The following is a 24,050-nucleotide window of genomic DNA, read 5'->3' as shown; positions in this document are numbered from 1 at the left end:
ATATAGCCATTATTTATGGATCTCTTCTTTTTGCATTCTTCTGACTGTGTGTGATGAGATGTGGACATACACGCTGTTGATTGAATTGGGTTGAACACATTCTATGACGTCTATGTCATCAGTGTCTAAAGACCGAAGTGAGGGGATGTGCTGGAACAGATTTAGTATGAAAGTTCTGTTCAGGACGATGTCATTCCCCTTTTTCTGGCAGGGTTCCATAGTAAAAGTGCAGGTTTGAGTTTTTCTGTTCTCTCGAGATGCAGGTATGTTTAGCTTCTCTGTCTATATAATTTCCTGATGTTGGACATTTATTGTAGCCTCCTATTTTTTTTTGTCGAAGGTCTGTGTCTTGTTTTTTGTGGACTCTGGATTTCCATATCGGTAGATAGTCTCTTTCTTTGCCAAAGTCAGGGCTTTCTTTTCTTCAAGGGTGAAGAATACTGGAGACTCCAGGTCCAGTATTCTTACCTTTTTTACTGAAGTCTCTTGACCTGGGTTGGACAGAGACGATTCAGCTTTCCTTTTAGTTTGTGATGTCGTTTTAGTTTTACTTTCCAAAGCAGTCCACTGAGTGGGGAGTTCTAGGGCGCTTTCCATCAGATCACTTTCTGTTGGTCAGAGGGTTCAATAATTAAATAATGGTCCTTGTGAAATGGTGCCGAAGGCCAAACAAAAGATTCTTGAGTTCACTACACCTGTAAATAAGAAACAAGCTCAACAATTCATAGGGTTGTTTGGATTTTGTAGACAGCATATACCACATTTGGGACCAATTGTAGCACCTCTTTACAAAGTGACATGAAAGAAATGCGACTTTGAATGGGGTGATGAGAAGGAAACATCATTTCAACTAGTGAAAGATAAGGTCCAAAAAGTGCTAGACTTATGGCAGTTGAGAGTAGGAGAAGTTGAATTAAATGTGTCTGTACATGACATTTACGCCAAATGGGCGCCAGATAAACTCCCTTTAAAAAGCAGAGGCTGGCATGCTATTGGGCTCTTTTATAGACACAGCAAATGACAGTGGGTCATGATGTATTAATACAACAAGAAATTTTGATCATGCAATGGGTACTGAGCTCTCCTAAACACATCGAATGTGTCACGCTCAAGAGGCTAGCATCATTAAATGGAAATGGAACATTCAGGATCATGCCAAAACAGGATAGGGAGCAATTGCAATGTTACACGGAGAGCCTGCATTACAAGGTAAGACTTGCCAAGAGCAGAGAGCCGCTCATTGCTAGGTAAGCCTTGTAGTATTCTCTCTTACCACAGGCCCCTTTTTGGTTTCCATGTGTGCAATTTAACTTGACAGAATTTTTGGGAAAAGAAAAAAAAGAAAGTTTTTCTTTTTCAATTGCCACATTTGAAACACAGTTGCTTGCCTGAGAAAAGCACGTGTGTAGAAACGCATGTTTTTTCGCCCTCCAATAACTGCGTGTGCTCCTGATTCTACTGGACTTTTGATCCTTTGCCCAGTACTGCTGCACTCATCAGTCCATTCCAAGATGGCTGCTGGCTTCTTCATGTTGTCTCTGTAGCCTGACCTGGCCCCCTGACCATGGGTTACCTCTTATTCATCTTCCAATTGGCTGTAACGGGAGGCGGGAGCCAGCCCTTTGTTCAAAGATCCATTTCTGGCCCCAGCTCCTCCATTTTTCTCCTGCTCCTGCACCCTGCTGATTGCGCTCTGCCTGCACACACATTTCAAGCTGTTTATTTCTTCGCTTCCTGCCTCGCGTACTCCGTGCGCATTTGCAACCTGGATCTGATGTGTTTTGCAAAGTTTCCAGACCTCGCGCTCGCAGCGTGTGTTGATTTCAATCTGGATTGGCTTCATTGTTAACGGCTTCAGGACCTCATGCTCACAGCACGTGTACATTTCTAATGAGCTCAGCTGATCCTGAAGAACCTCTCCACATTCCTGCAGAGAGCCACTCATTGCAAGGTAAGCCTTGTGGTATTCTCTCTTACCACAGGCCCCTTTTTGGTTTCCATGTGTGCAATTTATCTTGGCAGAATTTTTGGGAAAAGAATAAAAATAAAGTTTTGCTTTTTCAGTTAGCACATTTGAAATGCAGCTGCTTGCCTAAGAAAAGCATGTGTGCATAAGCACATGTTTTTTCTCCCGCCAATAACTGTGTGTGCTCCTAATTCTGCTGGACTTTTTAACCTTTGCCCAGCACTGCAGCACTCATCAGATTTCGCGACCGTACTTAACTACACGTCAGGCGCGTAAGCGCTGGCACGTAGGGGCCGGTTCACTCTGGACTATTTAAGAAATTGAACCTTGCCTTCTCCTTTGATATTAGACTAGGAGAGGACTAGGGTGATTAGTTTTAGTGTGTAATTGAAGTGTATTTTTATAATCTTTTAAAAATTATTTTACAAGTATTTTAGAATATTGTAGAATATTTCTGTGTTTGTTGGGAAGCGTCTAGGTTGGTGTATAAGTGAGATATATTTAGTCATACCTTGTTCACAGATATTGCATAATTGCTGTGATACCGTTGTTCTGACAACAAGAGCTCAACAAATAGTTAAACAGACTACGTAGCAGTACTGCACGAGTGTTTGTGTTACCGCTGTTGGAAGTTAAAGTCTGATTACGTGCCTGTACTTGCCGCGAACTACATTAGCCCTAATTCTTGTAGTTCACAACCGTACTTAACTACACTTCAGGTGCGTAAGCGCTGGCGCGTAGGGGCCGGTTTACTCCGGTTTCACCCCGGGAGTGCCCTGCTCTGCCCTACCTCTTTCCTCTGTCTCTTCCTACACGTATCGGATTCACGTTTTTTGCGTTATACTCAGAGAGGGGATGTCAGGTGCAAATGAAGAGCAGAAGGAGAGTCGGCAGGTAAAAGAAAGCCCAGGGGCCCAGGGACCCAATAAGATGGATATGGAAGAGAGTGATGTTACACCAACTGGGTTGTGTCAGAGGCTGAAAGTGGGCTTGTTGAACACTAGGTCTATGGTGAAACATGCAAATAATATAAATGAACTGATTTTGGAGAAACGTTTAGATATTCAATGCATAACTGAAACGTGGCTGAAAGATCCTATAGGACCTACATGCTCATCAGCAGTACCCAAGGGCTATACATCATACAATGTAAATAGAGAAACAGGTCAAGGAGGTCAAACAGGTTAAGGAGCTATTATAGCTCGAGAAGAGCTGAAGTTGTTTAAGGTCAGTTTCAGTTGTAGTGGCTGTGAATCGATCCAGCCGAAGTTAGTCTTTACTCCTAACAATTGTGTTAACATAGCGCTTCTCTACAGGCCACCTTCTTTGGTCTCTGGGTTCACTAATGAGCTTAGCTCTCAACTTATTAACTTAAGACCCAGTAATGTATCTACTTTGGTTGCTGGCGATTTTAATTATTGGAGAGGGAACAGGAAAGATAAAGATGCCATAGCCCTGGAAAAAACACTTAAAAACCTAGAGTTTGTGGTTATCAATAATGAACCCACAACACCTCAAGGCAACCAATTGGATTGGCTTGAATCCCACAATCTGCAGACTCACATGATTTCGACTGAACCATGTACTTGGAGTGACCACTTTTGGTCACTCTGGACATTGTTTTACAGACTCCTGTAAAATTCCAGAATCCTCACATAAAGGTCACTAGCAGAAACTTCAAAAATCTCAAGATTGAACACATCCAGCCCTATCTAGATAAAATTATACAGTCCTTTCAGGCCCAGGATAGTTGTGAGATTTTGTTAAACACATATCTAAAACAAATCCAGGAGCTGGTGGATCAGCTAGTGCCAATTAAAACCAAGATAACTCAAAAAGACAGTAATAACCAGAAATGGTTTAACTCTGAGTTAGACTCTATTAAAAATGAAAAAAGAGCACTTGAAAGAAAGTGGCAACATGACAAATCCAAGGAAAACAAAGAAAAATGGAAGCTAGCCAATAAGAAATACAGAGACAACATAAGAATAGCTAAGGCCAATTTCTTCAATAGGGAAATAGAAGCTGCAGCTAATTCAACAAGTAAATTATTTGAAATACTGAAAAATATAGAGAAACAAAAGATGCTCACTCCACCATTCCTCCCATCCAAGGAAGAATGTGATGTGGCACAAGAAGCTTTTGCAGCAAAAATTGACAAAGCAAGACAAAATCTAATTAATGCCAGGAACACATTGACACAGGCATCCCGGTCAAGGGACAGTAGGACAGAGGAAGGACTGGAGAATTTCAATATTTCTCCCATCACAGCAGTGGAATTAGTGGAAGTCTTGGGACATATGAAACCTACGACGTGTGCAGAAAATGTTCTACCCGCATACATCATACTTGAAAATAAGGACCGGTTTGCACCTATCCTGGCGAGAATTATCAATGCCTCATTCAAGGACGGTACAGTACCAAAAGAAATAAAAAAAGGTTACAATCACACCACTGGCAAAAGTGGGCCTGGATCCGAAGGATCCAGCGAACCTCCGTCCCATTACAAATTCTAACTTTATACTTAAAATAATGGATAGAATTGCTACTCTGTAACTACAAGAATATGTAGAACAACAGAATGTACTACACCAACAACAATGGGGTTTTAGTGCTTCCCCTACCACCGAGATAGCCATGTGGACCCCCAAAACCACATGCTGGGGTTGATGGATAGCGGAAAAACAGGGATCTTGATACTGCTGGATCTCAGTGTGGCTTTTGATCTTGTTGATCACGAATTGTTAGCAGAGGCACTGAGAGACAATGTGGGTTGTTCCAACGTAGCCCTTAGGTGGCTAGTTTCCTTTCTCATGGACCGCCAAGCGAAAGTGCACTGGGGGAATAATTTCTCTGACCCCATGGCAATTATATTTGGAGTCCCTCAAGGTGCGAGTCTCTCACCTATGTTATTTAACATCTACATGCGTAATCTGTGCGATATTTGGTGAAAGCTGGAGTGTTTTTCACGAATTATGTGGATGATACGCAGCTGGTCATTGAATTAAAAGGATCATACATTGAGGATAGTGAGATGATCGCATCTGTCTATAGTAAAATAAATGAATGAAGCAGAGGAACTGGATGTGCCTCAACGACATTAAAACAGAACTCATGTTATTTGGGCATAGTAGCTCACTCGACAAACTGGGGACTGAGTATGGGACTTTCAGGATCAATGAAGCCAAAATTCAGGTATCTAACCAGGTTAAAACCCTGGGAATTATGGCAAACTCCTTATTGAATGCAGAAGCACAGGTTAACTACCTGCTTAAAAATTCAGCTTACTATCTGTGGCTAATGAAGGCCATCAGCCCTTTCCTGGATTGAGGATCATAGCCACAATAGGCAGGGCCATTGTGCTATCAAGACTAGATTGTGGCAACACACTCCTCGTTGGAGCAATGGCAAAAGACTTAGGGAGATGCCAAGTCTTAGAAAATGATGCCGTAAGGATAGTGAAAAAACTAAGAAGTGAACACATTACCTCTGCTAGACAGTCGTTACATTCACTCAGAGTCAAGGAGAGAATAAAGTTTAAGACTATGACACTTGTCCATAAGTGCCTTTTTGGAAAAGCTCCCAGCTATCTAAAAATCCATCTGGAACGGTACATTCCACAGAGAGTGCTGAGATCAGAAGGCAAAGGGCTGCTTTCAGTGCCTAAATATAAGCTGAAGAGAGGCTTCGGAAGATCTTTTGTAGTGCTGGTGCCACAGCTGCGGAACAGTCTTCCCCAAGATCTTAGACTGGAAGAAAACCACTTAAAATTTATGAAAATCTTGAAAACCTTCTTGTTTAGGTGATTTATGTTTCTTCCGTCTGGACAATCTACCGATATAGAGCTAGAATTGGTAGAATCTTCTGGTCGTGATGCACGTTTTGTTTGTTTAATTGTGTTGTTTTGTCAAAGTGCCCTGATGCCCTTGGGCTTCCGGCGCAATAGAAGCAGACATAATATAACATAACATCAACCCATTCCAAGATGGCTGTGGGCTTTTTCATGTTGTCTTTGTAGCCTGACCCGGCCCCCTGACCATTGGCTACCTCTTATTCATCTTCCAATTGGCTGGACCGGGAGGCGGGAGCTGGCCCTTTGTTCAAAGGCCTTTTCTAAGGCCCCGTCTTCTCCCTGTCTGCTACCGGGATGCTACATGATTCTACTACCACAACCTGACCCTCTCTAGGGCTGCCAGCACACTTAACTATGAAACTGGACTACCAAGACTCTCTTACTCCCCTCACCATTGGTTAGTTCTCTCCTTATGTTTAGCCTTTCTTTTCCCCTTCATGGACCTTCGCTTTCCCCTCTGCCTGTTTCCAACTGATCGCCCCGTTATGTTCTCTAATGCACGCGTTTCAGCACTCACCTCTAACTCATACCTCATTTCTTTTACCTCTTGTTGCCTTAGCATTTGCCTCTAAAATTTGGGTGTGTTATTGAAAGTCTAATTTGGGTGTGTTATTGACAGTCAAATTTGGGTGTGTTTTTGAAAGATATATTTTGGTGTGTTATTGAAAGTCAAATTTGGGTGTGTTTTTCATCTAACTTTGAAAGTCAAATTTGGGTGTGTAATTGAAAGTCAGATTTGGGTGTGTTTTTGAAAGTCAAATTTGGGTGTGTTATTGAAAGTCAAATTTGGGTGTGGGTGTGTTTTTGAAAGTCAAATTTGGGTGTTTTATTGAAAGTCAAATGTGGGTGTGTTTTTGAAAGATACATTTGGGTGTGTTATTGAAAGTCAAATCTGGGTGTGTTTTTCATTTAACTTTGAAAGTCAAATTTGGGTGTGTTTTTGAAAGATAAATTTGGGTGTTTTATTGAAATTATAAATTGGGTGTTATTGAAAGTCAAATTTGGGTGTGTTTTTGAAAGATAAATTTGGGTGTTATTGAAAGTCACATTTGGGTGTGTTTTTCATTTAACTTTGAAAGTCAAATTTGGGTGTGTTATTGAAAGTCAAATTTGGATGTGGGTGTGTTTTTGAAAGTCAAATTTGGGTGTTTTATTGAAAGTCAAATGTGGGTGTGTTTTTGAAAGATACATTTGGGTGTGTTATTGAAAGTCAAATTTGGGTGTGTTTTTCATTTAACTTTGAAAGTCACATTTGGGTGTGTTTTTGACAGTCAAATTTGGGTGTTGTATTGAAATTATAAATTGGGTGTTATTGAAAGTCAAATTTGGGTGTGTTTTTGAAAGATAAATTTGGGTGTTATTGAAAGTCACATTTGGGTGTGTTTTTCATTTAACTTTGAAAGTCAAATTTGGGTGTGTTTTCGAAAGTCAAATTTGGGTGTTTAATTGAAAGTCAAATTTGGGTGTGGGTGTGTTTTTGAAAACCTAATTTTAACTTTGAAAGTCTAATTTGGGTGTGTTTTTGAAAGTCAAATTTGGGTGTTTAAAAGTCAAATTTGTGTGTGTTTTTGAAAATCAAATTTGGGGGTGCTTTTGAAAGTCAAATTTGGGTGTGTTATTGAAAGTCAAATTTGTGGTTGTTTTTCATTTAACTTTGAAAGTAAAATTTGGGTGTGTTTTTGAAATTCAAATTTGGGGGTGTTTTTCATTTAACTTTAGCCCTCAATTGTAACCTGCTAGCCCAATGACTGTTCCATACCGCTGTACTTGCATATTTCTTCCACTGCCTGCTCTCTCTACCTGGCCATTGTGTTATCTGTTTCTCCTATTTACTTCAACTGCTTCTCTATCAACTATCCTTCCCTTCTCACTAAGTCTTCTAAGAAGAAATTTAAAAAGGATATCTTGGCCTCCAACCCAGGTCTCCCCATTGCTGATACCTATTCCAGCACCTCTGCCAAAAAAACCCTCACTGACATCCTCTTTTTCATTCCTTCGCCAGATCTATGGACCCCTCATATGATCTTTAAGTTCTGTCCTGTCTCCTCCTCTCCCATTAATGGTGGAGCCCTCTGGGAAGTCCTCACGGATTTTTTCGACTCCTCCAGAGTCATCATTAATGTCTACCTAAATGGCACTGTCATGGTGCAAGACCCTCAGACCAATCTTCTCCTCTTTAACATGTGGTTCCCTCACCTCATCAACTTCCTTTCATCTCAAGCTGTCCCTTACGCTCCTGCCTTAGCTACCTGGCCCTCTTTTCCTTCCTCCTCTGCCCCATCTCAAGCTCCCTCCACACCTCCGGAGGGCATACCGCTGATATGTACCCCTCCACAGAAGTCTTCATCTTGCAACTCTCAACTCTCGCTCTGCTGTCATACACTCCTCTAACATCTGCCACCTCCTAAAAGAACTCGACCTTGATGTCCTCAGTCTTACCGAGTCATGGTTCAAGGCCAGCTCTGTCATAAGCTTTGACACTCTCCTCCTTGATGGCTGCAAGATCCTTTGTACCCCCAGATCCACCCAGCCTGGAGGGGGTATAGCCCTGATCTTCCCTGAGTGAATTCCTGCCTCTATCATCCCCACTCAGACTTACTCCTCTTTCAAAGGCCCTGTCTGCAGGCTCTCTCCCTCTCTCCTAGCCACTCTTACTGTTGCTACTCTCTACCGCCCCCCAGGTCAAATCACATCTTTTTTCTCTGATTTGGCAGGCCTCTCCGCCTCCCTCCTGGCCTCAACCACTCAAATCCTCCTCTTGGTTGACCTCAACATCCATCTTGATTCTCCCTGTTTCTCATCTGGGCTCTTTTGCAACATCTGCGATTCACTCTCCCTCTCTATCTTCCCCTCTGGCCCGACTCACTCTGCTGATGTCTTGATCTCCTCTGGCCTCCCCCTCTCCATCCCCCACACCACTCCTCTCTCCTGGAGTGATCACAGCCCTGTCCCTGCTCTACTCCTCTATTTCTACTACTCTTGATACTGGTGCCCCTGTCATGAGGATCCATTTGAAGTCCAAAGCCAATTGCAACTCTTGGTATGAATCTGACCTAGCTACACTTAAACGTAAGAGTAGAGCAGCTGAGAGGAAATGTAGGGCTTCTTGTTCATCCTCTGACAAACTGGCCTGCCACCTGCTCCAAAGGCAATACCGACTCTCTGTCTGCACCAAGAAGAGAGTCCACATTCAAGCCTTTGTCTCTGCGGCACCTAAAAACTCAGCCAAACTCTTTAAAATCTGTAAGGAGCTGGCCAACCCTGCAGCAGTCTAAACCCCTCCTCTTGCCTCCCGGGCTCTTTGGAATGCCCTTGCCTCTCATTTTATTTCTAAAACCCAGGACATCTTCTTCACCCTCTTCTCTGCTCCTCCTCCTCTCCCCTGTCTGTCTCTGCTTGCTGACCCTCCTTCAGCTACCCCCACCCTCTTTCTCCGTCTTTTCTCTTTTCTCCCCTGATGAGGTCACTAGACAAGTCCGATCTATGGAAGCCTCATCAAAACAGGTCCATCCCTGTTGCTCTGAAACCATTAAGGTCCATATTGTTACCCTTGCTCCGGCCCTTGCTGATTTCTGCAACCTCTCCTTTGCCTCTGGATCTTCCCCCTCCCCTCAGAATTTCTTCCTTGTGCATCCTCTCCTCAAGAAACCCACAGCTGATCCTTCTTGTCCGGCTAACTATCGCCCAATTTCCATTACTCCCTTTTTGGTTAAGCTCCTGGAAAAGCTAGCCATCACTCAGTTTAACCTTCATTCTAATTCTGTTGGCACTCTTCATGACCTGGCTTCAGAGCTGCCAGAACAACAGAAACTGCTCTCCTGAACATCCGTGAAGATCTGCTCTCCAACCTTAACTCTAACTTTCCCTCTGTCCTCATCCTGCTCGATCTCTCTTCTGCTTTTGACACGGTCAACCATACCACCCCGCTCAACCATCTCCATGACAACCTGGGTTTCACTGATCAGGCTCTGGCCTGGATGACCTACTTCCTCTCTGATTGACCCTCCCAGGTACAACTTGGGTCCATCCTATCTTCTATCTCCCTCTCTACCTGTGGTGATCTCCAGAGGTCTAACCTCTCGCCCTGGCTTTTCAACCAATACCTGGCAACTCTCACCTACTGCATTTCCATTTTCTTCTCAAATTCCCAGTGCTATGCTGATGACACCCAACACATTTTTAGGCTTCCTTCAGCCACCTCCTCTGCTTCCCTCATCTCTGATTGCCTAATCGCCACTCAAAATTGGTGTGCCGCCAACGATCTTTGTTTAAATGCCAACAAGACTGTGATCCTCCTCATTGGTATACCTTCACCATCCTTTCCCCTCACTCTCTGGCTGGCCTCTCTTGGCCCTCCTCTTACCCCTACCTGCAAGGCTAAGAACCTCAGGGTCATCTTTGACTTCACACTTTCCTTGTCCGCACACATCTCTGACATCTCTAAAAAAGTCAAACCTCTTACTGCACCTCCTCAGAGGTACTCTGCCTTTCCTCTCCTTCCTTCAGAAGCTCACTGTCTCCCAAACCCTGGTTCTCTCTAGGTTGGACTACTGTAACAGCCTCTTTCTAACTCTACCTGCCTCCACTCTCCGCCCTCTACAACTAATCCATAACAGGACTGCAAGACTTGTCCTTGGCCTCAAGCCCTGTGATGAAACCCCTTCATTGGCTCCTAGTGGACACAAGGCTTACATTTAAAACCCTCTGCATTGTCTATAAGGCTTTCTGGGGCCTGCGTCCAAAATACCTTCAACTATCCCTCCATAAATTCCTCCCCTCTTGAGCCATTCGCTCATCTATTTCTAACTCCCAAAGGGTCAGTCGTTTTACAAAGAAATGAGCTGGGGTTAGATCTCTGTCTTTGGCTGGGGCTTCCCTTTAGAACAATCTTCCTGCCACCTTGAAACTTGAGGAGGACCATCTCCGGTTCCGGAAGCACCTCAAGACCTTCCTCTTTGATTCTGCCTTTGCCCCTCTTCTCCCTTGTTGATCTGTTTTCACTCCCTGCACCGTGCACCTGGCCACACTCTGTCCTTCAGGCTCAGGTATCTGCTCACACTGCCACCCTCCTGCACTGCCTCTGCGCCACCCCTTGCACTGTGGTCTGTATCTGTACCCATACAGTCCCCCATCCACTTTTCTTCTGCACTTCTCAGATATACCTTATGCTTAACCTAGCGCTTGCCACTGTTTATTTCCTTATTTATCTATGTATTTATTTATTTAACTTCTTATTATTATTTATTCTGTCTCTCCTCCGTTCCTCAATTTCCACTTCTCCCCCTTCCCCTATCCCATGCACTTGCACATTCCCAATGTCACTGGGCCTAGTAAATCGTTGTTTTTGTTCTTCCCTGTTCCCCTGCCTTTGCCTTTGCCTGGTCACGCTCTGAAACACTTGTGTCCGAGCGCGATATAAACAAAATATCTTTTTATTTCATTTCATTAGACAAGCAAGTGGCTGGGGTTCCGCTAGTTAATCAGGGACCACCAGATATAACAAAAATCTGTGTCTCCTTTAAAATGGGGAGTCCCTTATGGGGATTTGACAAGTGAACAAATTGAAAATGCTTGGTTCACTGATGGTTCAGCTAAATATGTGGGGACCGAGTGATACTCGAAGGCAGTGTCGTACAATCCCAAAACGAAGTAAATATTGACAACATCAGGCAAGGGAAAGAGTAGTCAGTTTGAGGAGTTATATGCAGTTTATCAAGCATTGAAACAAGAAGCACCGGGTCAATGTTCTGTGTACACTGACTCATGGTCTGTGGCTAATGGACTAGCTGTTTGGCTGCCGACATGGCAGAATAATGGGTGGAAGATTCATGCAAAAGAATTATGGGAAAAAGAACTGTGGCAAGATATTGCAGAAATGTTGATGTATAATAAAGTGACCGTGCATCACGTGGATGCACATTGTGCGACAGACTCATTGGAACGTTGGTTCAATTCTGTTGCAGATGAAAATGCCAAAATTTCAGGTATGGACACGAGGTTCGAAGAAGATGATCTGGAAAGGATTGCTAAGTGGGCACACCAAAAAAGTGGGCATCTTGGAGAAAAGGATACTATCAGGTGGGTGCAAGATTAAGGAATTAGCGTCTCTTTAGAAGTAGTGAAAAAAGTGATTTGGCAATGTGCAGTGTGTCAGCATCAGAAACCGAGTTCTATTCCACATGTGATCCAAGGCACATTGAAGTGAGGCAAATTACCTGGACACATTTGGCAGATCGATTACATCGGTCCGATGCCAATCAGCAGAGGATGTCAGTATGCGGATTATATGGACACATATTCAGGACACTTGATGGTATTACCATGCAAAAGAGCTACGCAGTTGAATACCATTAAATTGTTAGATCAAGTGGCAGCATACTATGATGTACCTTCACAGATTCAAAGTCACTATGGGTCACATCTTAAAGGAAAGCTGATTCAGGACTATTGTCAGGAGAAGGGCATCAAATAGATTTTCCACGTCCCTTATCACCCCGAGGCTTTGGGATTGATTGAGAGAATGAATGGTTTGTTGAAAGAACAGTTGCGAAAGACTGGGAGTGTTAACCTGAAAGGGTGACATGAGTGCATTTTAGATGCAGTGCAGTGCAATTGTTGAATAACAGGTCAATTGCAAATGGTGAAACTCCATTAATGCAAATGCTAACACCAGCTTTACAAATGAAACCAAACCGGTCATTTGAAACATTGATGTACTGGGAAATGTTACCTGGGCTGTAGCTCGTTATCGAGCAACACCACAGTCCGCAGGGGTGGATTTGCATGCTATGAGGAACCAAGAGGAATCAGTGTTATTGACATTGGAATTGGAGTGCAGTACTGGGAGGGATGGTGGATGCATATTATCAGGGAGAAATGAAAGGAATTCTAATCAATATTGGAGAGAAAATATGACCAATTCATAAATGGGATCGAGTGGCACAACTGATTATTGTCCCTGTAAAATTTTCCATGGTAAAAAAACGAGAGCCGCCCACAATGGTAACTACACGTGGGGACAGAGGTTTTGGCTCAACAGACAAAATGGTTCCGGGGCAAAAGTTTGGGTTGAGAAACCTAGTGTCCCGCCGGTTCTGGCAGATGTAATTGCAGCAGGAGAGGATCAGGTTGTTCTAGAAATGGAACCGGGAAAGAGGAAATGGAGCCACATTCCTGCTGACAAATGTTATTTACTTGAGTGAATTACTTCACTGATATCTTGTTTTTGTTGTAATTTATTTTCTTCCAGACCCTGTTTGTGGTGTGTGCGCTTGTGGATTTGTGTGCAGTCTGTTCGGGAGGGTCCGTGGACATGCAAACGGATGTGGTGAATGTTTCCATTGCGTAACTGATTCCGATGATCTGGATGACGACTAACGGCTTTCCTGTTACCTCATTGCCTAACACCCATTCGACTGCACTGTACCATGGTTTTTGTAGGAAACGTTGTGACCTTGGATGTAATGTTTTGACCTCTTGCACAAAATCCATTTCTTTTGTGTGGCATGGCTATTCTACAATTGTCAAACAACCTGAGAATATGTGGGCTTTTCTGGCTCACCGTGTTTTGAACATCTCACGCTTTTGCCTGGCTGATGTTCATGATGCTTTGAACTTTATTTCAACGTGGCTTGTGGCTGTGCCAAAGCAGGAACCTGTGCTGCAACACGTTTTCAGAGTACTGCATAATGATTCTCTGGTTGAGGGCTCGGATGTCAGAAGTTCTTTTTCCGTTTATGAGTACTGCAAATTCTGTCTGACACTGACACTGATCACAAGTGGAGGAATATGACACAAAATGTACCCACGACATTGCTCCAGCCGGTATGTGTTTTATATCCTGTCATTCTCGACACGTTGGCAAATGCCAGCAATTGCACTTGGCAAATGGCGTGACCAAGACTGACTTTGAGAAGCGTTTATGGGCGCGTTCTGACAGCGCATGCACTGATGTTTCGAATTCAATGTTGTGTAATTTCACTGTTGTGGCCGCCAGCCATCTTCGACATGTGAAATTTCCAACAGGTTGGCTATTTTCCTGTGGTAACTTTACCTATACCTACATTCCTGCAAATATTTCTGGTGGACCGTGTGCATTGACTCAGCTCGGTTTGATGATGTTCCTTTACAGCCTGTGAATCATAGAGCTACACGTTCCGTTCATCATATTGGTCTATCGCCTGGTTGTGATTCTACTGTGCATTTGTTATCTGAACCTGAGGTTTTAGCACTTGCATTTTCCTTGGTGGGTGTGTGGGGTTTGGCTGCTGGTGGTTATAAATCTTTGATTAGATTAGCTTGAGTAGTGTTAAGGGATTTCATGAAACCCCTCAAGCTTTGACAAAACTGCTTTTGGAGAGCAAGAATTTTAGAAAGGCTAGTTTGAAAAACGGGGCTGCTGTAGATTATTTGCATTTGAAGCATAATTTGGGTTGTAATGCTGTTGAGGGGATGTGCTGTTTTGAATTGAATGACCATTCCCATATAAGTAATTTGAATGACCTAGTTTCCCGGGTAACTCAAGATCAGAGCGGGAGCTTGTGGGATCAATTGTTTTTATGGATTGTTGAAGCATTGTTTTTGTATGTATTTTTGTTGTTTTGTTGTTTTTTATGATTTGTTGTTGTTGTATTTCAAGTATTCCCAATTTCGTAGGGTTGTTTCAGCGGTTTTGGAAACCGTCCTTTGTTTCATTGGGATATGGTAGTTGATTGTCCAAGGGGTGTATTGTAGTGCATGTGCGAAAATGGGCTAAACAACATGGCACCGGTGTGTGGCCATTTTGGACATTCACTCCCAAATTGCAATGAAAGTCTACATTACTGCAAGCTCACTTAGGAGGCAGACATGATTTCTGCAGTGATTGCAATATTTTAGTGTGAAGTAGATGAGTTCACTTTGTAGGATAGTCTTCGCATTGTTCGCTCAAGGGCGATCCAAGAGGGGAGTCAGAGATTTGCAGGTGCATTGATAAGGGGTGCAGGGAACGAGAGCGTGAGAGACAAGCTGGGTTTTTCCACTGTCTGGATTTTTCAACTCTTGGCTCCAATATTTGCTGTCTGCCCTTCGGCCGGGGCAGTCTGTAACCTATGGAGGGCAGGGATTTGTTCTGCTTAAGAAGAGAGGTATCCCAATGAAGAGAAAGATAATTGAAACCCCTGGGTGATGAAGTCATGCTGAGAGGGAGGACGCTCCGCACCAGACCCTGTTAGTGAAAGAAATATCTCTATGCCTACCTGCCTTGGGACTGGGTCGTGTTGCCTTGGCTGAGATGAAGCTTTGTTCTACAACTGCCCCAACAGTGATGTATACTAGTTGTGTTTGTCCTAGTTCATGCATCTATGTATAACTAGTTGCATTTATTTCATAGTACTCTGCATGCTTATGAAATATGAATGAAGGGTCTGTAAAGAGCCAATTATTTCCTAATTACTAGTATAACTGTAAGTTATTGCCTTCCTGAGTCCAAGAACGTTTAGTCTGTGTAATAGGATGAGTAATTCTGAGAACTTTACATGTGTCTGAAAAGTAAAACAGGGAGGCAACAGGGAAATGCTCCCTGTTGCTTCCCCACAATCAAGATGGCAGCACACGTCGAAGGGCCTCAAGTGGCTGGAAAACATGGGCAGTACACTCTGTTCTCTCCAGCATTTCCAGCCACCTGATTGGCTAAGCACCCTTCCCCATGTTCAAATAGTGTTTACCGACACACAGACCGAAATCTCTATAATGTCTGCCATCTTCTCAGCCAGGCATTGCTTTATTTTCTCTTTCAGGTGATAGTAATCCATTTGTCTTTGGAAATCCTGTGCTAAAGTGGTGCTTATTTCCTATGGACTCATTGCTAACCTCTATACGGTATTAATAGTGGCAAGGTGTAATTTTCCACTACTGTGAATTACAAGCTTTAACACCATGCAGCAATATATAGGTAGACTGCACAAGTCAATCTTTCTTGACCTTTGCATTATCTTCCTCTTGACTCGCATTTCCAAACACAGAATGTATGCAGGAGACGATGTTACCGCTTCAGGTTGTTATGAGAAATGTATAACTAATCTCCTCGGTTCAAAGCTTTGTCAGAGTCTCTAGGCAATTGAGATTGGACAAACATTTTGTACAGAGTTGCACATAAATATTGTTCAAAATAAGGGTTTCTCAATCTGCTCAGATGATGAGATTTCAATACCGTGAAAGGAAAGAAAATTGCATTGTTGCTAAATTAAACCTTTTGACAAATGTTCCTGAAATCAATTTGATGTAATCTCTATTAAATGTTTGCTCATCCTGATCACCTCCAAGAATCTATGATTGCGGTCTACCCAGAAGAATCTGTAATGAAATACGCACTTCTGCCTCAGCAGGCCCGGTTTCCTAGAACACTTGAGCATTCTCGAGGTGTCCTGGCCTACACACGAAGCAAGGAGAAGCATGTCAAACAGACAGCGCGGTCTATCTGATTGATTTAGCAAATGAAGCTCTTTCTATGTAGACATGTTGCCTCTGCTGATCTAGCGGCCTTACACTTGGAAATAGCTGAGAAATAAGGGGTCCTGTTTCGCAATACATGAGAAATAAGAGGACCTGTTTCGGTTGCCAGCTATCCATACCTAGCAGGAAACTCTCACTTTCAAACACGCGAGTCAGATATAGTAGGTCGTGGGCTGCCATCACATTATACAGATAAATGCAAACTCACACTCTTTTGAATTATTTCTATTTAGTAGCTTTGAACAGTGTCGCTTGTTTTTCTTTTTTGCTTTCCTAGTGCTTACATGTGACTTCTAAGAGCAGTGGCAAACCGCATTGATTATACAAAATGTTTTATTTGATAGCTATGATTGATTGGGAGGCACTTTAATCTCCTAGGTGTGGCTGGTTAGAGGCTCCACCTGTAGGTGGAATGTGTACATACATGCACCATTGCATGACGGTTGTATGGTATTTTAGTGTAATCTGATCATCCCAAATATTTGCAGCATTCAGAAAAAAAACACCAATGGACATTTAATTCAATCTGATTTGGCCCCAATAATTGGATGGAATGCACTGTGCTCTAGCACCTTGAAGCGTCTGTTGTGCTAGATGGAATTACTGCTAAAGATCTCCGACCAAATAACCAGACAGACTCAAAGAATATAGCAACGTTCTACGTTATTCTCTATTTAAGAAAGCAGGGTCAACTGGAAGACATCAGACAGATCCTTGCACACTCAAACAAACTTGATTACAGAGAGGTATTATACCCCAATATACGTCATCTATGACATCATGCTCCAAGGCAAAGAATAAAACCTGTTAGCGGGAGGGAATGGTTATGGGATATATCTACTTATAGAATACATAGGGCTTAGTTCACCATTAGCTGTCTCGTATCTGTGAGGCATGCCTCCAACTACCTCTAAATTTGTATAATAATGATTATAGCAAACAAATTGCAGCCAATTGGTCTATGCAACAATGTATAGCAGGTTGCCACATAGACCCACTGATTGGTTGGCATTCTCCCCCACCCGAAGACTTTCGTCTCGGTAGCAGCAAGTAAGCGAAACGAAAGCCAGATGCTTGTATCACATCAGATTACTCCCCACTTTCCCAATTACTCCATCTTCTCTCATAATTCCGGCCATGAGCCATGAGCCAAGTTTCCTGTCTATAGTTGACCTTGTAGCCTGCTCTCTGTTCTGGGACATTCAAGGGAGTGCAAGCACATCACTATCTTCATCCGTGGCGTAATGAATAGCCCTGTTTTCAACTTCTGAGTCGCATGTGAAGAGTACAGGAATTTTGCCATTTTGGCCTCTTATTTACTGCTATTTGATTTAATTATACTGAGTGTCATTGCTCTTCTTGACCTCTAGAGAATTGTTCACTCTTCCTTGTATAGACAGTTAGGTAAGATTTTCATATTAATGATAAATCTTCGTGACCTCTGTGAACCCCAGAACCTTTTGACTTTACTGGTGGATTATTTTTCCTTATATCTCTGTGAGTCGGAACCGTTTCCCACACTCACAGAATATTTTACTCTTTTTATGGGTGTCATTTTTTAGACTCTCCATAGTGACTTTTAAAAGTTATCCTCTTTGACAACGTTTTGGCAATAAGTGCCTTTGTTGCAGGGTTGCCCTAGGGGCACCCATTTTAATTTTCTCTGGCTAACCTTGAGAGAACTACAGTTCTCAAGGCTAGAAAGGATCTTTGGATCCCTTTTACATGTTATTTGGTGAAACCAGCACACCCCACCTTATGTGGAGTGCTGGGGAGATACAGTGTATCCACTTTCACACTAAAACTGTAAAAATTCTGTTACAGGAACAAATTTACATTCAATGGCTGGTGGCAGTGATACCTTTTATTAATTTGATGCACCTTTACTGCAGGCTGTTTGCACAACCCTCGCAAAGGCACCCATGGGTGCTCATTTTACCAAAATGGTCCCTGCTTTGTTTTCTCACCATTTTAGTATCCCCTGTCCTTTCCTGTTCCTTCCCCTGACATCCAGGGTGGGAAATTCGTTTGTGTGATTTTTATCTTCGGCGGGAGTACTGTGGACTCCAGGCACAGGCTCCAGAGTGTCTGTGAAGGCAGGAGAGGAGTCCAAAACTCTGCAGCCCTTTGTCTTCCAGCCTGAGTGTGAGATTCCAGTCAAGCTGGAAGGATGGCTGTTCTGAAAAGATTTGCAACCCCCTAAGTTTGAATGTTGCAAGGCTGTTTGATTGGCTGGATCCCTGCAGAAAAAATGTTTTAACCTTGAAGCTGAAAAGCAGTCGACCATTGGAACCTAAATCAAAGAGGAAGATGAAGAATTCACGGCTAAAGCGATTTCCAGCGACCGGAGAGCCTGCTGTGTAACCGGAGCCTGCTGTAGCCCTTCCTTCCATTCAACCTTGGGATTCCGAGAACAACAACCCCAATCCAGAGCCTAGTGAGATGCACTAGACTCAAGAAGACCAGCAGTTTGAGCCATCCCACGCCATGCTGCGACTGCTTCGACCTTGCAGGGCTGCAATACCCCAATAGCCTGGGAACTCGAGCCATTGTGCGGTGCACAATCTTCCGAATTCCAAATCTCGCTGAAACTTTGTGGACATCCTGATGGATCTCCAGAGACACGATTCCAGTGTGGATATTCCCCTCACCTGAGTGCTGGACCTTGCAAACAATGAGAATCCGACCTGGGATATTCTGTCTTCTTTTGTGCTCCTGAAAAAGGTGCCAAATCCACAGAGCCGCATCCAGACACAAGGAAAACCTTGCCTAGTGCCTTCCCTGTTGATCCTTGCTGCAAATTCCCTTCCAAGGTCCTGTTTTCAATCACCACAGCAAGGAATCCACCAACCAGTTTTTGGCTGTAGATCCTGAAGTCCTCCTGCTGCAAAATCCTCTTCTGTGCTGAGATACTGTGCTGGCTTGGGTATTTACTTACCTTAAGACTCTTGTGATTCCGGTGCAGTTTTGGGGTGTTTCTGTATTGGGAGGCCACTCATCCAGTACACCCAGACCCTTCTGGAATCCTCCCAGGGTGTCTTCTGTGAAGCACCTGGACCCTGAACAAACTCTAATGTAAAATACTCACCTTTTTGAACAGTCTTCCTTAGGAACACTGACTTTTTCTACCTAAGAACCTATCCTGACACTGCCTGTTGGACAGTAGACCCTAGTGACCCTCTGTCTGCAAATAAGAACACTCATGCTCCAAGAACAGGGGAAAGAGTATTAAAGGATTGGGCCTTTTGCCTTGAATAGAGAATGCGTGTTTAAAAGTTACTTACCTGTAAAACAAAGTTGGTTGGTAACTGTAACTCTGAGAGTGCACAGTTACAAAAGTTCTTACTAACCTTGAATGTGTGTTACACTATTCTGAAAAGTATATATAAGGTTTACTTACTCACCTGTGATTTGGTTGTACCTCTTCCCAAAAGTAATGTACTTGGTTTCACTTCATGATTACTGTTAGGATACATGTATGAGTGTCCCCAACTGGGTCTTGCTTCCCCTGACTTGCTGGTAGCCTGTTCAGAATATGTCTGCATTAGGTTTTACCCACCTAGAATAACTTTGAGTCATTCATGAAGTGTAAAAATGGGTTTTGCTTTCCCTGGTCTATTGTAGACAGACACAAAAGGAGTCTTAGGTTTAGACTTGCCTTTAAGTTGCTTATAGTTCCTGTAAAAAGTGTATAGGTTTTACTTGCCTTTAGTATAACTGTGTTATGCTAAAATACATTAGAGTTATTGCTTCCCTTAGTCCTTGAACTGAAAAGCCACTGTTCATTACACCCCAAGGTCCAACTCCCCTAGAATAACTGTGTTACCCTGAATCAGAGTTATAGGTTTATACTGTTCCTACAATCTGTGTTTCACTAGATCAGAAAAGTATATTGTCCAGTTGATATGACTATGTGATTTCTTGCTGAGTGTCAACTGATAGGGTTTACTACCCTGGTTTTACTTTTAGGTGTTCCAGATTATGTTATATGCTTTGGTCTGTGAACCTTCAAGCATAGCGGTTGTGTTTTTTTAATTGTGGTTATATATAATGTGATAGTACTTATTTCCCCCAATATTTATCTGCGCCTACTTGTATTTAAATAAACCAATTATGTTTACAATACATAGTGTTTCGGTGTTTCTTTGGACCATTTGTATTACAATTTCATTTGTACCTATTTTACAGCCCTCTCTCCCTCCTAAAATAAGCCTGGCTGCTCTGTCTACGCCACCCGAACTCAGGTGGTACATCCTTATACTTAGAGAGGATTCTTGTACTGCCTCAGTTGAATGGTTTTACTGAGCCCTTACTTTAACTTCAGAAAAAACTGTCCTAACAGACATCATACACTTTTAATTGTCCAATATCTGGCTCTTGCCAATGTTTTCTTCTTTAATCTAAGAAAAATATGTCTCGTCCATGGTTTATCTGTATGCCTCCCTTCGTGCTTATAGTTACTTAAAAATAGCATCCTTGATCCCAAGCCAACATAGACTCCTCTTTCATTTGCATACAAAGCTGTTCTTCCAGCATCTCCAGACTTTGCAATCCTGATCTGTTTCTGAGGTAGTTGATTTGAATCTTAACCCAAGCCTGCATCCATTTTCCAATTATGGCCGTCCTAGCCACATTACATATTCCTCTATAGCAAGCTTCTATGTTTCTTATCATGCTTGCATTACTGTGTATTTATAATTGTTGGTCAGCCAGTTACTTTGTCTTCTTTTACATTCATGATTACTTTATTGATTCATATGTGGTTCTCTTATCACTTCAGTTACAACGTTGCTCTTCAGTATTTTCATATTGTTTCAGTATGTCCTCGTATAGCTTCTTTTTTTTTTCGCACCGAAAGCCTGCCGGATCCGGGGCACGTACATTTAGACAACAGAGGTACACACATTTTACGAGACATCAGGGTTGCTTAGTCAGATCCTAAATATTTGCTTATTTGAAAATGCTTGTTTTTAGTTTTTACTGAATACTGATATAGGGAAAGGGAATGCTTTCGCTGATCAGATAGCTAAACAAACTGCTACTGATCTCCTTACGGAGATGTACGTTTCAAGGAAGATTGTAAATGCTTATGCAATGGATGAGGGTGTTGGGTCTGTACGGGATATCCAAGCTGATGCCACGTTAGAAGAATCCAAAAGGTGGGCTGAAGGCTTGGGGAAACTTGATGATGATGGGTGTTGGGTGGATATGGTGGAAGGGAAATGGCTACTCCCTGACGCGTATGTAATGATGATGGTCATCATGGCCCCTTGTCCTACGCATGTATGTGCCCAGAAGATGACAATAATGTTAGAGAAAGTTTGGGTAAATGACAAAATTTCAAAAATTGCCCAAGTGCTAGGTCCAGGATTGCATGATTTGCCTACAACACAATGTGGGAAAGGGGACAGTAACTCCAAGGGGAAGTTTTGGGCCACCCTCTGTCCCCTTCGAAGTGATCCACTTTGGCTTTATTGAAATGGAACGATGTGATAATAAAAAATATGTGCTAGTGGCTATCTGCGCTTTTAGTAAATGGGTTGAGGCTTTCCCTGTTAAAGATGCTACAGCCATGACTACTGCAAAATCATGTTAAGGGAATACTTCCCGCGGTTCGGGCTACCAAGAGTTATCTGGTCGGACAATGCTCCACATTTTGTCGCTGCTGTAATTCTGCAGATACGTACGGCATTACGAATTGACAAACGGTTCCATTCGGCCAGACATGCTCAGAGCGCCGGACTAGTAGAAAGACACAACGGTATCATTAAGAACAAGCTCGCTAAGATGTGTGCCGGCACCAAACTAAAATGGCCGGACACCTTACCGATCGTGTTGTTATCCATGCGTACAACCCCTCAAACTAAGACTGGGCTCTCTCCATTTGAGGTGGTAATGGGGAGACCTACCAATATTTGGAACCTTCCTAAATGTAATTCATTGAGAAATGTTGAAAATATATTACTTTCAGATTATTACAGCCAGTTGACTAAAAACCGGTATTTGATTTATCACCAGGTACCAGAAGCTCTACCTGTGCGATACGAGGGCCCGGGACACAGCATACGGCCTGGAAGCTAGGTGCTCGTCAAAGCATTTGAGCACTCTTCCTGCCTTGGGCCTCGCTGGCATAGGCTGTTCCAAGTCCTGTTGGTCACCCAGACAGCGGTGCGGGTCTCTGGGAGAAAGAACTGGATCCATGCATCCTCCGTCAAGAAACTTCCTCACACAGTGCCACACATTACAGAAGAAACAGAACCCCTCCCTGATACTGCAACCAACAATCCCAAAGCAGTAAGTAGCACTGAGAGTGTGTCAGAGAATCTCTCTGAGCCCGTGAGGCTTGGGGAAGTTGTCATTTTGTCTCCACACTCTCCAAAAGTTTTGCATCTGGAAACTGCTATTTCAAATTCGGGATCTTCACTTGTTTCCGACACGTTGCTTCCAGCAGGAAGTGATGACATATTGTTTCCGGATCAATCAGTAACGGGGAAAGTAAGGTACAATCTGCATCAAAGAAAATAGACTTACGGCACGGTTTTGCTGTGCATCTGATAGACTTACGGCACGGTTCGGCTGTGCATTTGAAGAAGAAAAGGATAATCGAGGGCTTGTTTTTGCCCAAATTTGAGAAAGGGGATTCTGTTGGCTAGGGTTGTGGAAGGACTAAGAAGTCGCTCGACCGGGAGGTCACCAGCAACGAACATTGGGGTATCCATTTGAAGACTACAATGCCTGCTACCGCTACCGCTCGTATGGGACTTGTAAATAAGGGGGTGACCAACCGGGACAATGGACAAAATGCCTGAGCCCCGAAAATGTATTGCTGTATTTTTATAATGATATTTGGGTTTTTAATAGTCGCTACCTTAAGATTGTGGTACCTTGAGGAAACTCATTCTTTAGAACTTTTGTTACCTACTGAAAGTATACCTATTGTTCCTACTTCCTTTGTACATTTGCATACTCTATCCCCTAGGGACTCTCAGCATAGACAAAGGTACCACAATAACACTCTACTGCTTATCATGAACTCTACGCATGCCATTTTTAATAAGTCTAACTGTTGAGTCTGCTCACATTTACCGCAACACAGGGAAAAGGGGCTAGGTTGGTATATTCTAGGGGTGTACCGAATAGTAAATTTACTATCCGGCCGAATACCGAATAGTAAATTTACTATCCGGCCGGAGCCGAATAGTGAGCCGAATAGTGAGCCGAATAGTCGTTTTGGCTTTTGTGTAGGCATGGGAAAGGCTCTTGCCCTGCACCGTCGTAGTGTTATTAACTGGCTATTGATGGTTGCAGGTGCAAAATGGTGCGAGTAACTAGGCATATAAAAGCTGTTGGATTTGCCAATGCTTGTTTTAACACGACTTCAGTGAAGGACATGCACAGTGTATACAAACACTTGTGTATGGGCGCGTTATAAATGCCATATCATATCATAGCGCTTATAAATTGTCCCAATGAGAACTTTCTTTCACAGGCCCATTGTTCCAAGGTACTTGCAACAAACAGACCTTTCATTAAACCTTTACAAGGGTGACTTGCCATTCTTTCCCTTTCAAAGATATCATTACACGGTAGGCGGTGAGCCATGGCGCTATTAGCGCCATGGCTCATGCCGGTAAAATACCGGCACCGCCTTGGCGGAAAGGGGATTTACCGCCCCATTCCAAGGTTGGAGGGGCGGTAAATCCCCTTTCCGCCATTGCCCTTCCCCCTTCCCATTTCTGC

General features: G+C 43.1%; 1 long non-coding RNA gene across 1 annotated transcript; it reads left to right on the top strand.

The window, feature by feature from the left end:
• Positions 1-1,720: 1,720 nt before the first annotated feature.
• LOC138515559 (uncharacterized) lies at positions 1,721-23,550 on the top strand. Its single transcript, XR_011282075.1, has 3 exons — positions 1,721-1,951; positions 11,783-11,897; positions 22,329-23,550. It is a non-coding gene; the product is annotated as an uncharacterized lncRNA (long non-coding RNA).
• The last annotated feature ends 500 nt before the right edge of the window (positions 23,551-24,050 follow it).

Source organism: Ambystoma mexicanum, chromosome 6q, assembly GCF_040938575.1.
Source record: "Ambystoma mexicanum isolate Mex_15411 chromosome 6q, UKY_AmexF1_1, whole genome shotgun sequence".
Taxonomy (NCBI): Eukaryota; Metazoa; Chordata; class Amphibia; order Caudata; family Ambystomatidae; genus Ambystoma; species Ambystoma mexicanum.
This window is presented reverse-complemented; position numbering and strand designations above follow the sequence as displayed.